Source organism: Equus caballus, chromosome 3 (genome assembly GCF_041296265.1).
Source record: "Equus caballus isolate H_3958 breed thoroughbred chromosome 3, TB-T2T, whole genome shotgun sequence".
NCBI classification, from domain to species: domain Eukaryota; kingdom Metazoa; phylum Chordata; class Mammalia; order Perissodactyla; family Equidae; genus Equus; species Equus caballus.
In genome coordinates, this window is record NC_091686.1 from 89,987,165 (window position 1) to 90,007,879 (window position 20,715).

At 36.6% G+C, this 20,715-nt stretch overlaps 1 long non-coding RNA gene across 1 annotated transcript; it reads left to right on the forward strand.

Annotated features, from left to right (window-relative positions):
* Positions 1-5,701: 5,701 nt before the first annotated feature.
* Positions 5,702-20,045, forward strand: LOC111772916 (uncharacterized). Its single transcript, XR_002807055.2, has 4 exons — positions 5,702-5,910; positions 10,009-10,124; positions 18,203-18,434; positions 19,689-20,045. It is a non-coding gene; the product is annotated as an uncharacterized lncRNA (long non-coding RNA).
* The last annotated feature ends 670 nt before the right edge of the window (positions 20,046-20,715 follow it).

Here is a 20,715-nt window from a genome sequence, read left to right on the forward strand (position 1 = left end):
GGATCTAAACTTAAACAATGTCTTCACCATATTTTGGAATGACAGAACATATTATTCTTTAGTCCTCATGTTCATTGGTGTCCTATTTCTTAATTTACTTAAACACCATAGGGAAGAAGGCATAGACAGGTGAAATCTCTGAAATATGAAACAAATGCCTCCATCTTCTGAGCAGTGAAACACTCCAGGCTGGCAGTGAGAAGACGAACTGCTTTCAGTAGAATTGGCAGCGTTACTCTAGATCTAGATCATTTCATACCTAGACTTGGAGATGCAGTGATACGCACATTATTTTTACTCACTGTATCTGTGTTGAATATATTCCAATTCGAAGTCCAGATCCTAGAATTTAAATATTTCTATCATTAGGATACCTTTGCACCAAGAGAAAAGGAAAAGACAGGAAAGAAATACTAAAAAAGTGCAAATTTTATCCTTCGTTTTCTTAGATATGTTGCTTCAAACTTCCGTAATAATATGGTGTCTGATTCTCTTCTGTTCTCACCTTCCTGCTTCCACCCTTAGGTTTCTGGATTTCCTAGCATACAAGAGACTCCAATGAAAACTAACACATACCTACTTTATGTAATGTGAGATTTGTAAAATTAAGTTCAACCCAGAGTAGCACTGTGTCAGGAGTGTGAAGCCTTCTTGCACCAAAAATCTTTTAAACTGTTATAGTTATACTACTAATTTGCTTCCTACTTTTTCTCAAGTTTGACAGTGAACTTCGCTAAAGTGACAACTCTTCTTGTCTCCATCTTCCCAAAAGACACAGCTGTGGGAGGAAAGTGAAGAGGAAAGAACAGCACATTTATATTTATATTTTCACTTTAGTACATCCTCTCTGCTTAAATAGATTTTTGCCTTCCTGGTGGGTGTTTGCCTTGGTTCTTCAAGTTCAGCCTCCTGGGGCTGGCATTAGTGACTCTCCCATAAGCCCTATTTTCCTAAGGCAATGGACAGAGGACTTCAATGAGACATTAGCATTTGAATAGGTCAGGAGTCCTCATGTTTAGTGTGCCAAGGATTTGTGATATTTATTCATTTAATTATAAATTAAAAATGTCTGGGTTCTTATCAGCACTTGAGGTTCACATATAATCCAAAATTTCCTCTTGAAAATAAAATAGCTACCATATGCGTTATTCAAGCATAAATATATATATTTGTGCATTTATCTTTTAATGGGAATGTAATGAAGAACTCATAACTTCGCTCTGTAAAGGTCAAATCAATGATTTTACAGAGAGGTAACCCACTATATAACCTCCTTTTCCTGCCATATATTTATGCCAGAAACCTGTTGTCCCTGTATTTATGGCCTATCATTTTGTCTAGATGCTTTTTACCAGCCTATCTGCTCCTTTCACAAGCTGTCACATTTTAAGGTGATTGTCACCCGAAGTCCCTAGGTACTGAATTGAAACATGTAGGAGATAGCAAGAAGAGAGATTCATTTCTCTCTGGGTATTACTAAATTATTGTCATCACGCCCGATGACTATGAGGGCTGTTCTTTGTCATATTTTTGTGGTGTATGGTATCCGCAATGAAGAAATATAAAAAGAAACATGAATGACTTCATTTGCAAAAGAAAGGGGAAGATAAATTAAGCAAGTGTTAAATGATGTGCCCCCAACGCATTTATTCATGGAAAATATTTATTGAAAACTTATTACATGCAGAACATTCTAATGTGTGCACCTTGAGGTCAAACTTGGTACCTGTGCATTAGGCAATGTCTATAAAAAGAGAACATATTTTATACTCTACCCTCTTACTACTTGCATAACTTTAGGCATTGTACTTAATCTCGTTGACCTAAAACGAATAAACGGCCAGTTATTTTACCAGCAGAATGGGTTTATTCAAGAGCAGCAAAGAACTGCAATTTGGGACATGCAGTCTATGGCTGACCACTCCCAAGTCTGGAGAAACAAAGTTCTTTTATGAAGTTGGGAGAGGCTGCTGTAAATGAAGAGTCCATTGGAGGAGACGGGGAGTTCAAAGTGTAGTGCTTTTCATTGGTTCAGTTATGGAAGTCTCTCATTGGCTGAGCTGTTGCTGGACAAGGAGGAATTTCTTCCTTTCTTCTGCTAGGGTAGTAAGTAGTATCACTTCCTGTCACAGATGCAAGGTACATCTTCCTGTTGGAGTCAGTAGTGTGCATTGAGTGGCACGTGCCTGAGAGTTCTCTCTTCTTGTTTCCCAACTCTATTTTAAGTGAGGTTTCCACTTACTAATTTTCACAATCTCTGGGAGTCTCTGTCTCCAATTTATAAGATAAAAATTTTGACAGTTGGCCTGCCTACCTCAGGGCTAGTTGGGAGATTCAAACCAAATAATGCATATGAGAATGTCGTAGAACTTGTGGTCCTTAATGAGGAAATGGATGCTTCATAAGTGTTTTTGTAATTGAAGAGACTATAAAATGAAATATGAATTTAAGGAAGTCAGCTTAGTGTGGTGCTTAAGAACACAGATTCTGGGTCTGAATCTTGGGTTTGCCATGTGCTAGCTTTGTAAGCTTGAACAATTTATTTAGTTTGCCTCAACTTCCTTATTTGTAAAATTAGAATGGTATTAGATCTAGTTCATATTAATATTATGGGCAGTGTATCAGTTTGCCCTTGCTGCAAAAGAAACTTCTCCAAACTGAGTGGCTGGAATCCACTGGGTGGTTCTCCTGCTGCTCTTGCTTGGGTCACTCACACAGTTAGTGATCTGGATATTTGATCTAAGAACTTCACTCAGCTATCTGGGAGGTGGTCTAGCCATTGGTTGCCTGTCTCTCCATGTGGTTGTTTCTCCTCAAGCAGTGTGGCTCCCTTACCAGGCAATCTTAGGACAGCAGGAAAGTGAGAGCAGAAACTGCAAGAGCTCTTTCAGCCTAAGGATTCAACTCACAAAATGTCACTCCTGCTGCATTCTACTGTCAAAACAAATCACAAGAGCAAGGCAGATTCGAGGGGATGGAGAAGTACACTTGGGAGGCATGACAAAGTCACATTACAAAGAGGCGTGCAAACACAGATGGGAGGAATCGTGGCTGTATTTTGCAATCTCCCACAAGGATTAAATGAGATAATATTTGCAAAGTGCTTAGAGCAGAGCTTTGAACATAATAAGCACTATATAAACATTTATTGAATAAATTATTAATACAGTTTATTCAAGAAAAAACAATACTTACACTTTCATATGAAAAAAGATTCTATAAAAAGTGTCATGTTAAGCTAACACAAAGGATGACTTTAAATGAGATGAAGAGCACCTCTATTCTTGATGAACAGAAAAACTTAGAGAAAATGGCTTTTGAGCATGGCCTTGAAGGAAAGGTAAAAATTAAATTGGCAAACCAGGTTATGTACAGAATCTTTCCTCCTCTGAGCCAGAACCTTGCAGTTATTTTACCATCTTTAGAAATATGCCCACAAAATTCCTCCTCTCTACTTTTCTAAAGGTAAAATATCAGGTTTTAGAGGAGAAGCAATCAAGCAAGTTAATAAGGTTACTTTGGCTGAGAAATTGTAGATATCCCTGCTCGCCCTGATCTAATGCAGAATAAATTGCTCCAATCCCCTTGGACTGTTTTCCATTTGACTCATTTTTTCCTTCCTATTTAAGCAGGTGGGGAACACAATAACTAATATGTATTAAACATGTGCCAGACAATGTTCTAAGTGCTCTACATCTATTAATTAATTCAGTCGTCACTCCAACCCTATGAGTTCAGCACTTATCCCTAGACGAGAAAATTGAAGTACAGAGAGGTTAAGTAACTTGTCTCATTTCACACATTTTATATGTGTCAACAATGTCATTCAACCATAGGCAATCCATAGGCAATCTGGTCCCAGTGCCTATGGCCTTGTCTGTCACGCCGGACTGTCTCTCTGTTGGCATCTCAGGTCCTTCATGATAGAATAGATTCTAAGGCTGCATGTTTCCAGTTTGGCTTTTTTTTTAAACAAAAAAGTCTCTAAACACCATGCAAATCTGAAAATCTATAACAACTCTATACCAGTGAATCACAGAATATAGACCTGCAGAATATTATAGCCGGAAGAGATCACAAAGCTCATCTGATCGCCGCTTTTTGTAGTTAAGGAAACTCAATAATGTTTCATTTATGATACATTGTGAACCATAGACATTGGCCAAATGCCGAAGAATGTTCCTCTCTTTGCACATATCCCTATGTGAGCTTAGAATGAGACTATCTGGAAGCTGCAAGGGATTCAGTGATTGCATTTTGTTCACTTTTTATAGATCACCTAGATCATTTCAAATTCTAATGCTTCGCTATGAAGCTCAATTTCCCAGCTTGATTTTTTCTGATTCTAAAAATAATAAAATTCATTTAAAATTTGCATACTAATGAACAATATAAATACATAAAAGTACATAAGTGCAAAAAAATTATAAAATAAGATTACACATAATCCCACTGTCTAGAGCTAAGAGCTGCCAATACATTGGTCTATTTTTTCATGTCTTATGTCTGAAATTTTTTTTTTAACAAAATAGCCCTCAGACTAAGATCCTACTTTTCCATTTAACCCACTACTGTTTTCTTAAGTCAATAAATATTTTGCAGACAAAATTTGTAATAGGTACACAGTATTTCATTTTGTGGATGTAACATCACCATGCACTGTCTTCATTTAATGACTTACTTGCCATATAATTTTCATAATCCTGGCTTCGATGTGATCCTATTTCCCTCTACAACTTAATGCCAATGCAGATGTCACAGTCTCTATTAAATCTCAAGTTTTGATGCTTCTCTGAGCACTTTGATTGAGCCTCTAGAAGTCAGAGAGCTTCAGAAACACATATAAGACAATGAGGAGGTGGTATTTTACATTTCAGCCTGGAGATGAAATAACCTTTTCAGATCAAATTTTTGGTCAAAATAGGGTGCTATTTTCTATATGAAAGCCTCATCAAGATCTCTGTACATTTTTCATGTCAAAGTGAGGTTAACAAAATATTGAACATAGCTAAATTTGGATATCAAACCAACTTCCTCATACATTCATTCACTCTCTGTTTTACTTGGGCTTTCTAGGAAGGATATTATATTCTTATATACACTAGTCGCTATTTTCTTCCTAGATAATGAAGTTTATTCTTTCCTTTCTTTCATCAATGCTGTTTCAAATTTTAGCCTTTAGGCATGACATTGAGTGTCACTTACTAAATAGCATTCTCCAAAAGCCCATCTATAAGTTGCCTTCTATTTACCATCTTTCAGAGTATCACGCAGTGTTGATTTCTGAATTCTTCTTCCTCTAGGAAATCATCCAGAAAGATTAGAAAGCATCAATATGTTTTGTTTACTTGATGGCTTCAGTCCACAACCACTCTCAGCTCTCAGAGGCAACCTTTAGGTCCTGGCTGTGTGGCCCCTTCCACAATCACTCCCACAGCCCAGTAGCTTACTTCTTCAAGGCCACAGGAGAGCATCTCTGTGCTTAAGTAAGGCAAAAGCCTTCCAACTAAGAGCTTACCTTCAAAACCCAGAGACTCTCCTTTTTATTAACTCAAAGTCAACTGATTAGAGCCCTTAATTACATCTAAAACGTTCCTTCTCTTTTGCTCTGTGAGTTGAAGTATCCTGACATATTCACAGATCCCACCCACACTCAAGGGGAGAGGATTATACAAGGGCACAGGTCATCAGAAGCCATCTTAGAATTCTAACTGCCACAGTACCCTTCCCAACCCTTTCCAGTTTCTCTACCCTAGTCTCACTCATCTTTGATGTTGACTAAAAATCAGACATAAATTTGATCTGTGGTTGGTGTTGACATATTTCAATGGCATATGGGAAAAGCATAGACACATGAATTTGAGAAAGCCCTGAATTTAAATCCTGCCTTCACTATTTATTGGCTATGGGGTAAGTTATTCAGCTTCTATGAGCTTCCTATTTATCCTCTAAAAATGAGGATAATAACATCACCTCCATGGACTTTTGGGAGGACTAGATAAGATCACCAATGTAGCATCTATTATATAGCAAAGACTCCAGGAATCATAGCTATTATCAATCGTGCTATTATTACCATTATGCTTTTACTTTGTCACACGTGAGTATTTGACTTATTTGTCTGTGATAACAGTACTGACCTTATAATATAAATCTTAGAAGACGAGGATTGGATATCTGCCTATTAATTTGTTCTGCTTGTATATACTTTTAACACTGAGAATTGATACTTTCTTTAAATCAGACTTGAAATATTAACCAACTAGAATCAGTGGTTCTCAACCTGTTTTATTTCTGGAAACATATAGCTGATGACATTCACAAATGAGGCATATTCCCCTGGATATATCTAGGATTGTAAGCAATTCTGTGTGCAGTAGCTATAACACTTTCTCTCCTACTCTGAATTTGCATTTCAGAAAGCAAATGCGTGAGTGTAATATTATTGTAGGGCTACCTGGAACCCATGCTAATTACTGCAAAAAACAATAAAATAATAAAATACCAGTGATATTTCTCACAAGTGATCTGGAGACACTCTTGTGGTAGAGGTCTGTTGAGCTAGAACATCAATTTTGGTGAACAAAATGTTTTAATTTGTCATCTTTTGCTTCAAATTAATGAGGATTTGCTTTATGTATAGTTTAGAACTAAAAGCTACCCAAAGGCTAAGTGCCCCAGCAGGGAAGAACAGTTAGTAAATTCATTCATTATCTGTTTACATTTCAGTAATGAGCAAGACTGTCTGCTCTTATCACAAATGCGAGTTAAGGGAGAATTGTTCATTTAGGCTGAGTTAGGCTTCCCACTGTGAAATGTAAGATTTGTGAAATTTTAAAAGAGTTTTCTGTATTATTAAACCAATGAGCCAAGGAGAGTCAATTCCCTAAACAATTAGCTTTCTTAAATGAAGTATAGAAAGAAAGGCAATCCATGAATTCATTACTTGTTCTTCCTGGATGCGGACATTAACTGGCATTAAGACTCTTTGAGTTGTGACATATGAGGTGTGATTCAAAAGGAAGAGACTGATTGCTATTAGTCACTCAGGAAATCAATCACAGCCCTTTATAGTGATACTCTCGAGTTCACATCTCCTTACGGGGGAATATATTTTACCTTGAAAGTAGAAAACTGTGGACTCAGTGGGTTTTCCCCCCTTCAATTCTTGACAATTTATAGCTTCCATTTGGAGTTCTCAATTATCAATATCTTTTATTAGCCGTTGTTTGAGATATTTTACAGGAATATCCAGATGCCACACAAATGAAAACTGGCAATCTCTCAAATAGTGCAATTCTATTTCAGTGACTATAAATCAGAACCTACGGCTGCAATCACAGCTCATTCTGCTGTTAGTACGTTGCTTCAGGTGTTAGATGTAGCAGACCTGCTTTCGGATTACATTTATGGCTTCAGCCAGACAAATTAACTTGAGTAAAGAAAATGAAATACTTTTACCAACGTAAAATTAAACAGTGACAGCTAAAAATACTTTGCAAAATGTTCAATGTAATACTGAGACCTGTTGCATAGCACTCAAGATTTGGAGTCCAAAGTGAAAATGCTGTATTTGTCACTTCTTAGGAGCTTGACGTTTATGTTTTATTTGTTTTTTCTTTTTTCTTTTTCTCCTCTTCTTCCTCTTCTTCCTTTTTTTTTCTTTGGTGAGGAAGATTGGCCCTGAGCTAATATCTGTGCCAATCTTCCTCTATTTTATATGTGAGACACTAACTCAGCTTGGCTTGATGAACTGTGTGCAGGTCTGCACCCAGGATCTGAACCCACCAACCCAGGGGCGCTGAAGCAGAGGGCATGAACTTAACCACTGAGCCACATGGCTGGCCCTCGGAGCTTGACTTTTAAATTATTAAACATCTGTGAGTCTTATCCCACAAAATTGGAATCGGAATCTTATCTGAGCATTAATGTTATATGATAAATGAAAGAACTTTTCAAAGTTTCTAGAATATGGAAATGCATAAGGAAAAAATAGTGAAGGCACCAAGCTCATGGTCTCTGGAATCAGACTACTTCAGTTCAAGACTCAGCTCCAGTACTTACTGGGGATATGACCTTGTCACATGTCTTGACCTTTGTTCCTCAGTTCCCTTATCTATAAAATGGCAACAATGATAATAACTACCCCATAGTCAGGACTAAATAAGTTAATATATGAAAATCACTTAAAACAATGTCTGGAACACATAATAACTACATATGTGCTTGCTATTATTAACATTCTCATTTTTATCATCATCGTTATTAAAGCTTTTCAAAATATTTCTTCCCGAGGTCAATCAAATATTAAGTCATGATAATGGAACTTTGGTTTTTATTTTTATTTCTCATGATATCTCATAGTGCCTGGCTCTGCTTAAGCAGTTAAGCATCATCTGGAAAAATTATTCAAAGGAGAAAACAGTCAATATCTTCACATCTTTTAGAATTGCCTATTCTCTCTTATTCTTAGTCACCTCAAAATATTCTTTTTGAAATAATAAATTCGAAATCAAATGAGAAAGCATTTGGGAAACTTCTCGTGCACGTTTACAAACATATATGTGCACTCTACACTTCCTTGTGTGTTGAGACTTTGACAGATATCATCTTATTTAATTATCTATTTATATTTTAATTCTACAATGTCATGAAGTGGGCAGTATTATTTTTATGATACAGGACACAGAAGAAAAATAAAACAAAACAGTGGTTCAAAGAGTTTAATGACTTTCTCAGAGTCACACAGCAGGTTGAGTATTGGAAGCCACACATGCCAGGATCCTAAGCAGACATAATAGTTGGTATGCACCAGGAAGGTTGCCTTGTTTGTTTATGACTAGAGCCAGTTGTACTGGTTGCTAGGTGCCCAGGCCTGATTGGCTAATGTCCGTGCTGCACTCATTGTTAACTGTTTCTGTATCCACCCTGTTCTTAGTCAGTGGACAATCCTGACAAACTTATTTTGAGTGCCAAGTGTTGACTTCTGAGGGGGTCAGATCATCATCTTCCCATTTCTCATAAATTTCTAAAGGGATATTTCTGTCAATTCCAAGATTTTGAGGGACTCAGCCATTCCTATCATGTTTTTCAGGAGTCAGAATGACGAATCCCAAAATTTCTGTACCTGAATTCTCTGTACTGGTGACCAGAGTGTGTAGAGAAATGTTGGAGGCAAAAGAGTGGAGCAAATTAGCTTCAGGATCATTCATCATCAACTTGACATTAGAAACCCATCATGACCAGAATTTTTGTCATAATAGTGATTCCCCAGCAGGCAGGCTTAGAAATGGTTATGATTTATTTGTAGTGAAGTTGTCTAATTTTCAAATAAATACAATGAACCAATTGTTGGTAAACACAGAATATTTAAAACTCCCAGTTTCTCATCTTAAATTTTTTGAAAAATTAACCATTCAAACTAAACTAATTTCCAAGATAAGTATTGTAGTTGAGAATTAAGGATTCAAAACACTGCAAAACCTAAGAATAACCTATTTTCTGCATGCACCAGGGTTAAGTCTCCTAAGCGGCTTTAAAAAAAATCAGTTGTTGGGGCTGACCCTGTAGCCGAGTGGTTAAAGCTCCACATGCTATGCTTTGGTGGCCCAGGTTCACGGGTTCGGATCCCAGGCACAGACCTACTCCCCTCATCAGCCATGTTGTGGAGGCATCCCACAAACAAAAAATAGAGGAAGACTGGCAACAGATGTTAGCTTAGGGTGAATCTTCCTCACCGCAAAAATAAAAAATCAGTTGTTAAGCAAATACAATAACTTTTTTGTGTACGTGTGTGTGCTGTCAGGCATTTATTTAGCTTTCAGTGGCCTGGCAAAATCAAAAGCCTAAGGCCCAAGAGATGAATAATCAGGATAATATTTTCAATTCAGCATTCTTGCAGCTAATTTCTTTTTCAAAATAGCAAGGGTAAGAGCCTAAATACAACTAAGTACAACTTGAATGGCTCTACCTTTCAATGCATAGTAATCAACTCTAAGTTTGTCCTAGGTCTACGTCACAAGTTAGACATCCTTTGGAGAGCTATGTGGCAGATTTTGTTTCACCAGTATTCTACATGGTGGATCAGCTAGCAGTGGATGTGAAAATCGCTCAGGACCTGAATGGTGAGTGAATGTCTAAATGAGGGTGCTTTATTTATCAATCTACCCTTTCACGCTTTCTCCTCTCCCTCCCACCAGTAGACACTCTTTCACAATATTTGTAGTTTGATTCTGAATCAGTTATATTTCAGGTTCATGATATTGAATATGAATTAGCGGCTGTTATGGGCTGAATTTTGTCCCCTTCCTCTCTGAATTCATTTGTTGAAGTTCTAATGCCCAGTACCTCAGAATGCAGCCATATTCGAAGATAAGAGGTTGTTAAGTTAAAATGAGGTGGGTAGTGTGGGTCCTAAACCAATATGACTGGTATCTTTCTGAGAAGAGGAAATTTGGAAACAGGCATGGAAAGAGAGAAGATGATGTAAAGACACGGGAGAAGATGGCCATGGAAAAGCCTAGGAGAGAGGCTTGCGGCAGCTCCTTCCCTCATAGGCTTCAGAAGAAGCTAACCCTGCTGACACCTAGATCTTAGACTGCTAGCCTACAGAACTATGAGAAAATAAATTTCTGTTATTTAAGCCATCTAGCATGTAGCACTTTATTATGGCAGCTCTAGCAAATGAATACAGTGGCCCAGTCTTATGAATCTCTTAATATTTGTAAATCTTGAGAAAGAAGAATTTTAAATGCATATTTAATCCATATAAATTAAAATTCATCTTCTATGTGTAGCACATATGAAATATAAATTATAAAATAGAACTGAAAACCAACACCATCGATTTTAGAGTCCAATGACCATCGCCAACTGCACAGTATGGCAGATGATGATGAATGCCACAGAGAGGAATAAAGCAGGAAAGTGGAATAGGAAATGTTGGGGAAAAGGGCTGTAATTTTAAATCTGAAGTAGGGAAGGCTTCATTGAAAAGGTAACTTGAAGAAGGTGAGGAGAGTAGCCATACAGAAATCTGGGGGAACTGTGTTCTAAGAAGAATGAGCCGCAAGAGTATGCATGGAGTGTACATGGCTTAGTAAAGTGTCCAGAGTGGGTCTGGGGAAGAATTCTACATATATAATGGTTGTAGAGCATGAGGAAAGAGACATAACAAGGTGAAGAATCTTTTGAGAGCTTTGTACCTCATTGCAAAATGTATGGATTTAGCTGTATGTAAGATGAGATCCCCCTGGAGAGTTACAAGCAGAAGAGAGACATGATGGCTTTTACATGTTAAAGGAATCAATCATTCTTGCTGCATATTTGAAAACAGACTTATGGGGACAGGAGTGTGAGCAGAAGACCTGGTGAGAGACGAATGAGGCTAGGACCAGGTCAGTAGCAAAAACGGTCGTGATAGGGGCCAGCCCGGCAGCGCAGTGGTGAAGTTTGCACATTCCACTTCAGTGGCCCAGGGTTCACTGGTTCGGATCCTGGGTGCAGACATGGCACTACTTGGCAAGCCATGCTGTGGTAGGCGTCCTACGTATAAAGTGGAGGAAGATGGGCATGGATGTTAGCTCAGGGCCAGTTTTCCTCAGCAAAAAGAGGAGGATTGGCAGCAGATGTCAGCTCAGGGCTAATCTTCCTCAAAAAAAAAAGTGGTGATAAATAGTCACATTCTGAATATCTTTTGAAAGACCCAACATTGTTTTACGGTATGTGGAAAAGAGAGAAGTCGAGAGAGACTCATGTTTTTGACCTGAGAATGTAAAATGATGGAGTCGCTATTATTGAGGATGGGTAATACTTGGGATGGGGAAGGTTCAGGGGGAAATTCAAGAGCTCAGTTTTGATGGGTCCAACAAGTAGGAAAATGTAAATACAAACCTGAAGTTCAAACAAGAGAACAGATTAAAGGAGAAATCAACATATATATTTAAAGCCTTGAAACTAATGAGGATATCTAGAGAGTTGATGCAGTGAGGAAATGGAAGAGTTCCAAGGATGAGTTCTGGAACATAACAAAATTTCCAAGTCAAGTGGAAGAGTTGCAATGAGCAAACGAGACTGGGGAGGAATGGTAAGTGAACTAAGGGGAGAAACAAGAAAGAGAGTGGCCTGGATGAAAAGTGAGGTGAGTATGTCAGAAAGGTCTGATGATCAAGTGTATAAAATGCTACAGTGTGTCCCTCTGGCAGTGAATTCCATTATAAAGTGTTTTCTATCTCTATAACACTTTCATTAAAACAGAATCTGGACTGTGGACATTTGTTTGTTTGTTTATTCATTCATCATTCATTTAGAACTGCAGTGTAAGAGATCTCATCTGAATTTTCTCTGCTCTTCTCCACCTCAAAACTCTGACTATTGAGTTAGACACTCTAAAGAAGCATTTTGATTATCTGTTGCTGCTTAATAGCCACAAAATCTCAGTGGCATACTCATTTAGGTAATTTATGCATCACCTACAGGTTGACTGATCCATTCATGTTCCACTGGAGATGATTCTTATGGGACACTTACGATTTATGTGCCTTCACACACCTTGAACTTGTGAGTGCAATCAGAGTGGGTTTTTCTCTTGGCAATAGCAGAGACACAAGAGAGCGAGCCCAACCATCAAACAATGCCCAAATTGCTGCCTGTGTTACATATAATAACATCCATTGGCTCAGACAAGTCATAAGACCATGACCAAGTTCTAGATCTGTATGTGGAAAAAGTGGAAAATGAGAATCAATATTTTTGAACAATAATTTAATCAATGGTAAGCCACACAACTGAAGCCAAGGAAACATCTTCCTGATGGACTCATGATCTTTTAATTATATTGAAGACAATAATTACGATTCTAAGGAAATTAAATGTAACAAGTTAAGAAAAGAGAAAAACAATTAGAATAATTTCAGAATTGGGTAATTTCATAGAATTAAAATATATTAGTGATACAAATTTGTTATAAGTCAGTCATTTAATCTGGCCACGCTCAAACTAAGGGGAACTAGGTTCCAACTTTTAGGGAGAAGAATGTCAAAGAATTTGTAGGCATATTTAAAAACCATTTGCCAATAATATAAATCTATTGAGGAAATGACTGCTCTAATGTATATATTAATTATTATTAAATTAGAGAAAATAGTGCTCCAAATTGCTGCCAGTTTTCTTGGTTATTCACTTCAGTGATTAATTAGAAATTGCATCAAATTAATATGTTTCAGAAGGAAACATTTTTTAATTTGTTTTTCCAGTGATAGAGTATTTGTACCCATACAAACAAAAAAATGCAATTTCTTTTTTTGGGTTCAGCTAGAAGCTGAACTATGTATTCTGTCTCAATTAATTGTTCACCATATGGTCAAGAAAGAGACAATTCCTAAGATCAGGAGAAGCAACATTTAAAATATGATCATTTTGCAGCTAAGTAATTTAATATTTTTATTATGATTATTATTGGCTGTAGTAGTTTTTAAATAAGCCTACAAATTCTTTGACATTCCTCTCCCTAAAAGTTGGGCCTTTTCCCAGGACCAGTTTAGCTGCAATTGGACTGGTATATGTGTAAAAGAAAAAAAAAGTGTGAAAGCAATCTAAAACCTAACTAATACTTACATTTTTAAATCTTAAAATTAATTTGGAAATTCATAGAGTCATAATCAATACCCATTTAATTCTCTCCATAATAAATTCCTTAGTAATGTAATCAAGACAGACACTATTATCTTAAGCAATTAAGAACAACTTTTCCAAAGTTATTAAATAGATTGCAATAAAAATAGAAAATCAAATCCATATACACTGTTAGCAATTTACTTTTATGCATTTCAGTGGAATTTCTGTAATTTAAAGTGATGTTAAAATAAGTCCATTGATTTTATGCAGAAAAAGAACCTAATTAAGTGTAGTATTTAATTTTTCCTGGGATAATTCGTGGGAATAGTTAATCCACGATTAAAAAAGAAAATCTTAAAAAGAAAAAGTCAATTTTTTATTGAGTCTCCAAATTATTTGGGGAATCACATTTCCTATGCTCCTTCCATAGTAGTTTTTCTCAAACATCCATTTAATCTCTTTACGTTATGTAAACTGAGCTATGAAACACCTGTTTCCTTCAGACCCCTCCTGTAATCACTGTGCACCTTCTACTCCTATAGCTGGGAAAGGGATCAGCATTCTCCGTACTACCTGCTACCACTTCTAACCAAGGTTTCCATGCTGTCCTTCAATAAATGGTCTCTCTCCTAATCTTTTTCAATCTCTCTCTCTCTCTTTCTCTCTAGTTTGTGCCATAATTTGTCCTTCCTCAATGAAGAACATAAATAAAACAAATTCATCATCTTCTCAAAACTGTCACTCCTTCAGCCTCCTGAACTCAATAACCTCTGTCTCTCCTCTGTTTGTGCTGCCTAATCCTTGAATCAATTTTTCTCACACTCTAGTATACATGAAGTTTGCATGGGGAACTTAATAAAAATAATTCAGAAGATATTGTTGGAGACCCAGATATCTTTGTTTTAAACATCCAAGGGGATGTTGTGTGCACATATTACCTCTGTAAGGCACTCTATGTCACAGACCTCATGCTTAGAGTCCTGTGTCTATGCCAATAAACTTCTGCCCCCCTGCCATTCTTATTTCTTCCTTCCACATATCCTCTTTTCCAGCCTCACCATGGCCTCAAGCCTTCTACCTATTCTCTGTTTCCTCTCATTCCCACCTATCCTCTCACATGCATGTTTTGGTTTCACTAACCCCCATGGACCTGCTGGCTGATTATCTACACTCCATGATCCATTATCTAATGAAGACTGTAATGGTATTTTAGAAACTCTCACTTACCAGAACTTCCCTCTTGCTTTTACTTGCCAAGCCATAGCTTTGAGTTATTATCTTGTCTATTAAAGAGAAATGTTTTTTTCTCGTTATAATATTGTAAAATTTTATAATGAAAATTTTGGAAACACATAAAAAAGCAATACTTGTATAAATTGATGATAATCTCACTAATAATTTCTTGTTACTGATTTTCTAGTGTAAAATCAACAATAATTTCTTTAAACAGTTTTGTTTCCTGAAAGGAAATACGTTTTAGGAAAAAAACAAGTACTCTTACTGTCATGGACTACATGTTTGTGCCCCCCCAAATCCATATGTTGAAATCTTAACCCCCAGTGTGATGGTATTAGGAGATGGGGCCTTGGGGGTGATCAGGTCATGAAGGTGGAGCCCTTACGAATGAGATTAGCATCCTTGTTGAAGAAACCTCAGAGAGCTTTCTCGCTCTTTCTGCCATGTGAGGACATAGCAGGCCCTCACTAGACACCAGAACTTCTGCTGCCTTGATTTTAGCCTTCCCAGCCTCCAGAGAAATAAATGTTTGTTATTTAAGCCACTCAGTCTATGGTATTTGTTATAGCAGCGCAAACTCACTAAGACACATATAGAGCGTTGATGTGCAATTTTGGTACCATGCATAGCATCTTAAAAATGTACGTGCATTTTTACCCAGCAGTTTTAAATGTGAGAATTTATCCTATCAATCCTTAGTGGTCAAAGATATATAGCTCTGACGACTGGGTCCCCTAAACAATTAGGTTACATATCCTTATCTGATCTTCTGAAGCCACATAGCAATCTTTTCATTCATCTTTGCAGACTTTTGGATTTATGGCCTAAACAATTTTCACACTCTTTGCTCTTGTTCAATCTGTAGTCTCAACCACATTTCCTCATTTTCCTTTCCAACTTTATCATGAAAATCAAGTCAATCCAATATGTACTATGCCAAGTTTCTAAAATCTGTTAAGCTTCTGCCTCTGTCTTTGGAAGGATGCTGTACCTATCCCATATTGACCCTCTGAGCCTTGAACTATTAACTCTTTATTCTTGTTTTTATCTTTTTTCCAAACTTCTAGAAGAACACGTAGGGAAAAATCTTCTTGACATTGGCCTTGGCAATGATTTCTTGGATATGACACGCAAAGACAACAAAAGCAAAAACAAACAGGAATGAAAAAGGGTCCTCATGTTAGTTTTGTGAATATTAAAAAAAAATAGTATATGATATAACATATAATAAAGCTACCAAACTTTACAACTTACCAAAATGAAAACAAGAAGAAAAGAAAAGGATGATGATTTTTTAAACAATTAAAGAATATAAAATTATAATTTAAAAATTTCCTACAATGGAAACTTCAGTTTCATGTGGCTTCAGCAGCCCATTCAATCAGTTAAGAAGTAATGTCAATCTTATACAAATTCCATCAGAGAATAAAAAAACTGAAAAACTTCCCAACTCATTTTATGAAGCTAGCATAAACTTGATACCAAATACCATAAAATAAGTTACAAAAAAGGAAAATTACAAACCTAATTCACTCTTGAACATTGTGACAAAAATCACAAATGTAGAAATGTATAGGAAGTATAATGCATTTTGTTAAAGATTGTACATTATTGAAATGTAAAGCTGATTTAATGTTATAAAATAAATTGCCCATTTGAGGATCAAAGGAGAAAAGATATAAAATTATTTAACAGATATAGAAAAAATAACTAATAAAATTAAATATCCATTCCTGATATTAATAAATGTCAATTCTCAAGTTAGTATATTTAGTGCAATCTTGAGAGAAATTTTTGTATTTTTCGTAGGGCTTGTCAAAAAAATCCTAAAATTTTCATGGGAATGCAAAGGGTCAGGAATAGCTCAGACACTCTTGAAGATCAAAGTTGGAGGAGTTGTTATACTAGAAAGCAAGATGTGTTATACAGCTACAATAATCAAGCTAGTTTGGAATTAGCGTAAGGATAGATAGACCAATGGAAGAGAATAAAGGGCCAAGAAACAGTCCCATACCTATGTGGACAAGTGGTTAAAATAAGGCTAGCACTGGCACTGCAAAATAGCGGGGAAAAGATTGCTTTTAAAATGAGTGATGCCTGATTAATTGGGGATTCACAGGGGAAAAATAAAATGATCTCTACCTCACAGGATACGTAGTAAATCAATTCTAAGTGGAATGATTCTTAAATGTGATCTGTAAAATAAGGAAACTAAAACTTTACTTTCATACCAAACATATTTCAAGACTTACAGAAGGTACTTTGAACACGGCTGGTAACAGAGTGCATGGCAAAATCAGTCCATGTTAGGTATCTTCATTCCATGTTTGCTCATTTTGCAATAAAAGAGATGGCATTTACCAACTGAACTAAAGTGACTTTTTGATTGAGTATGGAGTGATTGTTAGTCAGTTGTCTCCTTAGCAAACACTTCCTCTTCCTTACCCAGATTTGTCTTTGGGAAATGCCTATCTCTTAGAGCATTACTCTTTTTCCATGTAGCAGTCCTATGATATGGATGGGCATTGGCCTCACTTCTAGCTCCCTGGGTGCACATCAATTAATGTGAGCAAACTGGTATCATCACAATGCCTGTTGCTAAATCACAGGTTCAAAGATGAGCAATAATTGAAGCATAAGCCAATGGCTGTGTAGTATTTGCTGTGGTCACAGTTACTAGTCATATTGGTCCAATCAAAGTGAAACTCAAAACTTTTTCTTTTTTAATTGAGATTGGCCCTGAGCTAACATCTGTTTCTGATCTTTTTCTTCCCCCACCCGCTCCAAATCCCCAGCACATAGCAGTATATCCTAGTTCTAAATCATTCTAGTTCTTCTATGTGGGACGCCACCACAGCATGGCTTGATGAGCAGTGCATAGGTCCATGCCCAGGATCCCAACTGGTGAACTCCTGGCCACCAAAGTGTAGTGTGTGAAATTAACCACTCGGCCACAGGGACGCCTCTATCAAAACTTTTATTTGATGGTTGTAGAAAGCTACATTCTTGCTACATAGTGTAAATGAGAAAATCTGTAACATCTTTTGGAAAACATTTTGCAATGAAAGAAGCCAACTTCAGGAAGAATCCAACATAAAAAAAGGTAATTAAGCCAAGAAAATTACTCAGAAATTGATTACTTTTCTTATTAAAGTAATAAAAATAAAAATCCCAAGTTTTCTAGCTCAGTTCTACAGATCTCTGCATTTTCCCGCAGCTCTCATGTCCCCCCACTGCATATCCCCACAGAAACTCTACAGTGTGTTTCCTTCCATTTGGTTCCATATAGCTTTCCTTGGAAACTGACACAACAGCTTTCTCTTTTCACAATGAGGTCGTCTTTTCCCTTCAGGTCCTCTGCCTGGCTGAGGCAACATTACTGTAGCATCTTTGCTAGTCCAGTGGAGGGAAGCCAGAGGAAGCTGGCTATTTGCAGAACTGGTTTGGAATTTCAGAGCACAGCACAAATGATTGGAAGGTCATTTATGAAGTTACTGTTGTAACCTCTGTGAATAAAATAGTAACAATAATAGACTAAAATGTATTGATTCTCTACAATATGCTTCTTGCAACTGTTTTATGAGGTAGGTGTTATTATCTCCAATTTATATTTGGGGTAACTGAGATTTAGAAAATTTAGATAAGGTGTCTCAGGTAACACAGTTAGTGATGAGCAATAAAGAAAGAATCATAGAAATTAGTGATTTGGGCTTAATAAAAACTCTTAATTACTTTGGGTATATTCAAAACTTATAGCCTTTATCATGCCTCCAAAATTTAAATGATTTAGGTAAATCTTTTTATTCAAAATCAGAATAGCAACTAAGAATAATTCTCTGCTCTACGGATATTTCCTTATTCCATTTTGTCTTCGATTCCAGGAATAGGCCATGCCTTTGGAACTGATGCCACTCACTCTAGACAGCATTTAAAAGAAAATATCTTCCAAAACTAGGCTTGTTTATTCTCAGAGTTAAAAAGGACTTCAGAAAGTTGATCACAAAACCTGCTGAGTAAGCCAGTTGAAGAGAAAAGTTAGAGCGGTTCTAGGCTCCTCCAGAATCATGCCTCTACAGCACCCTGCTGAGGACTATCATTCATACAGAACTTTCCCATTGATGTGACTGTTTCCTATATGGACTAAGTGGTGTGAAAGCAGGGTCACAACTTATTCGACCTTTTATTCCAGCATCATGCAAGTTGCTAAGCTTAAATATTCAAGGTCTCTGTTTTGACATCCATTCTCTCACTTGATTTTTAAACAAACCTATGGTGTAGTTGGAGGCAGGTGTTTCTTTTGTTTTTTAATTTTACTAGTACACTAAATTTCCAAAATCACTCATCTAATAAATGAGAGAACCGAGGCTTTGGATCCAGATATTGGTACTTTAGGACCAGAATTCTTTCACCTATACTGAACTTCCTCAAAATTTAGGCAGACCTGTAATTAAATAAGGATACAGAATAGATATCCTCCAGTCAAGTAAAAATGACGTGCATTATCTACAGGAATGAAGAGTGCGTGTATCGATTCCCCTATGCTGTTCTATTATGGTGAAGTTTACTCTACTAACATTACTATTGATTCAGTCAGTAAAAATTTTAGATCATTTCGTTTTGTAAGAACTATTCTCGGATGGATGCAAAAAGAGAAGTCAAGCTTCATTTCATAATGGAGAAAAATCACAGTCAAACTAGTCTCTATTCCCTAAGTGAAATGGGACTCTTGCAGTGGGCTACTTCTCTGGAGAAAAGTTAGTTGGTTTTCCACCCTATAAAATAGTGAATAAATCCTGTTCTAAAACTTTTATTGCCTAGATGTTTTTATTCTCTTTCAGAGACCTTTGAGAAAGAAATGGTTTCAAGGAACTATCCATTGAACTGGATTTTTGGAATGTATACAAGTGAAAGGACTCAACATTCTCTAATATTTCATCTTTGAGAATGGACTACTGGAAGGAATTCCATCAACAATATTTATTGATTATCCTCTATGTTTAACGATTTTGTGTTTGTTCCTGGCAAGCTTTACATTGTGAATGTGCAAAAGCATATCACGTAGATTTCCCATATTCAAACATTTGTAAACATGTTGGAAACTCTCTTTCCTTCTTTCCCTGCCCTTCCCCAAAATGTAGCAGATTGTTTCTATTATTTCTAAATAAAATAGACTCATTCAACTTTCAGTAAAAAAATCCTATTGAGCATCTCTTACGTGCCAGACACTGTTCTAGATTATGGAACACAGCAGCAAACAAAACTTTGAAACATCTCAGCACTCTTGAAACTTACATTCTTGTAAAAAGAGAAAATTATTTGTCTAAAAAATATGGGTACTAGTGGCCAGAAACACAAATATACCAAACAGGTGACTAAAAGGATGATTAATTAATATCCATTCAGAAAACAAACATTAGCTGAGCATTAGACTTGAAATCAAATGAGGCAAGTCCATTTTGGTTTGCCCCTTAGCTCCACATTGCATATTATCTCCTTTAGGCGGAATGGCTCTGAAAGCTTTTGCATGGAGATCATTTGTATAATAGCTTCTCTGTTTTCATTTTTCACCTAGGAAATGGATTTAGAATAGTCCTATTATTTCCATCATTGGTCTGTTACAAATCAATTTCTCTGACTTGAAAAATATAGGAGAATTGTTTAAGTATTATAATATTTTGCTTCATGCAACCTGTGTGAACACAAGTTTCTGGAGTCCAGATTGGACTGTGACAATGACTGATTCAAACAAATATACACAAAAACAGCAACAATAATAAACAAAACAAGAAGAAGAAGAAGAAGAAGAACAAATCTCTCAATTCCTCAAATACAGGATATTTGTTCCTTTAAGCCACCCCAGGATTC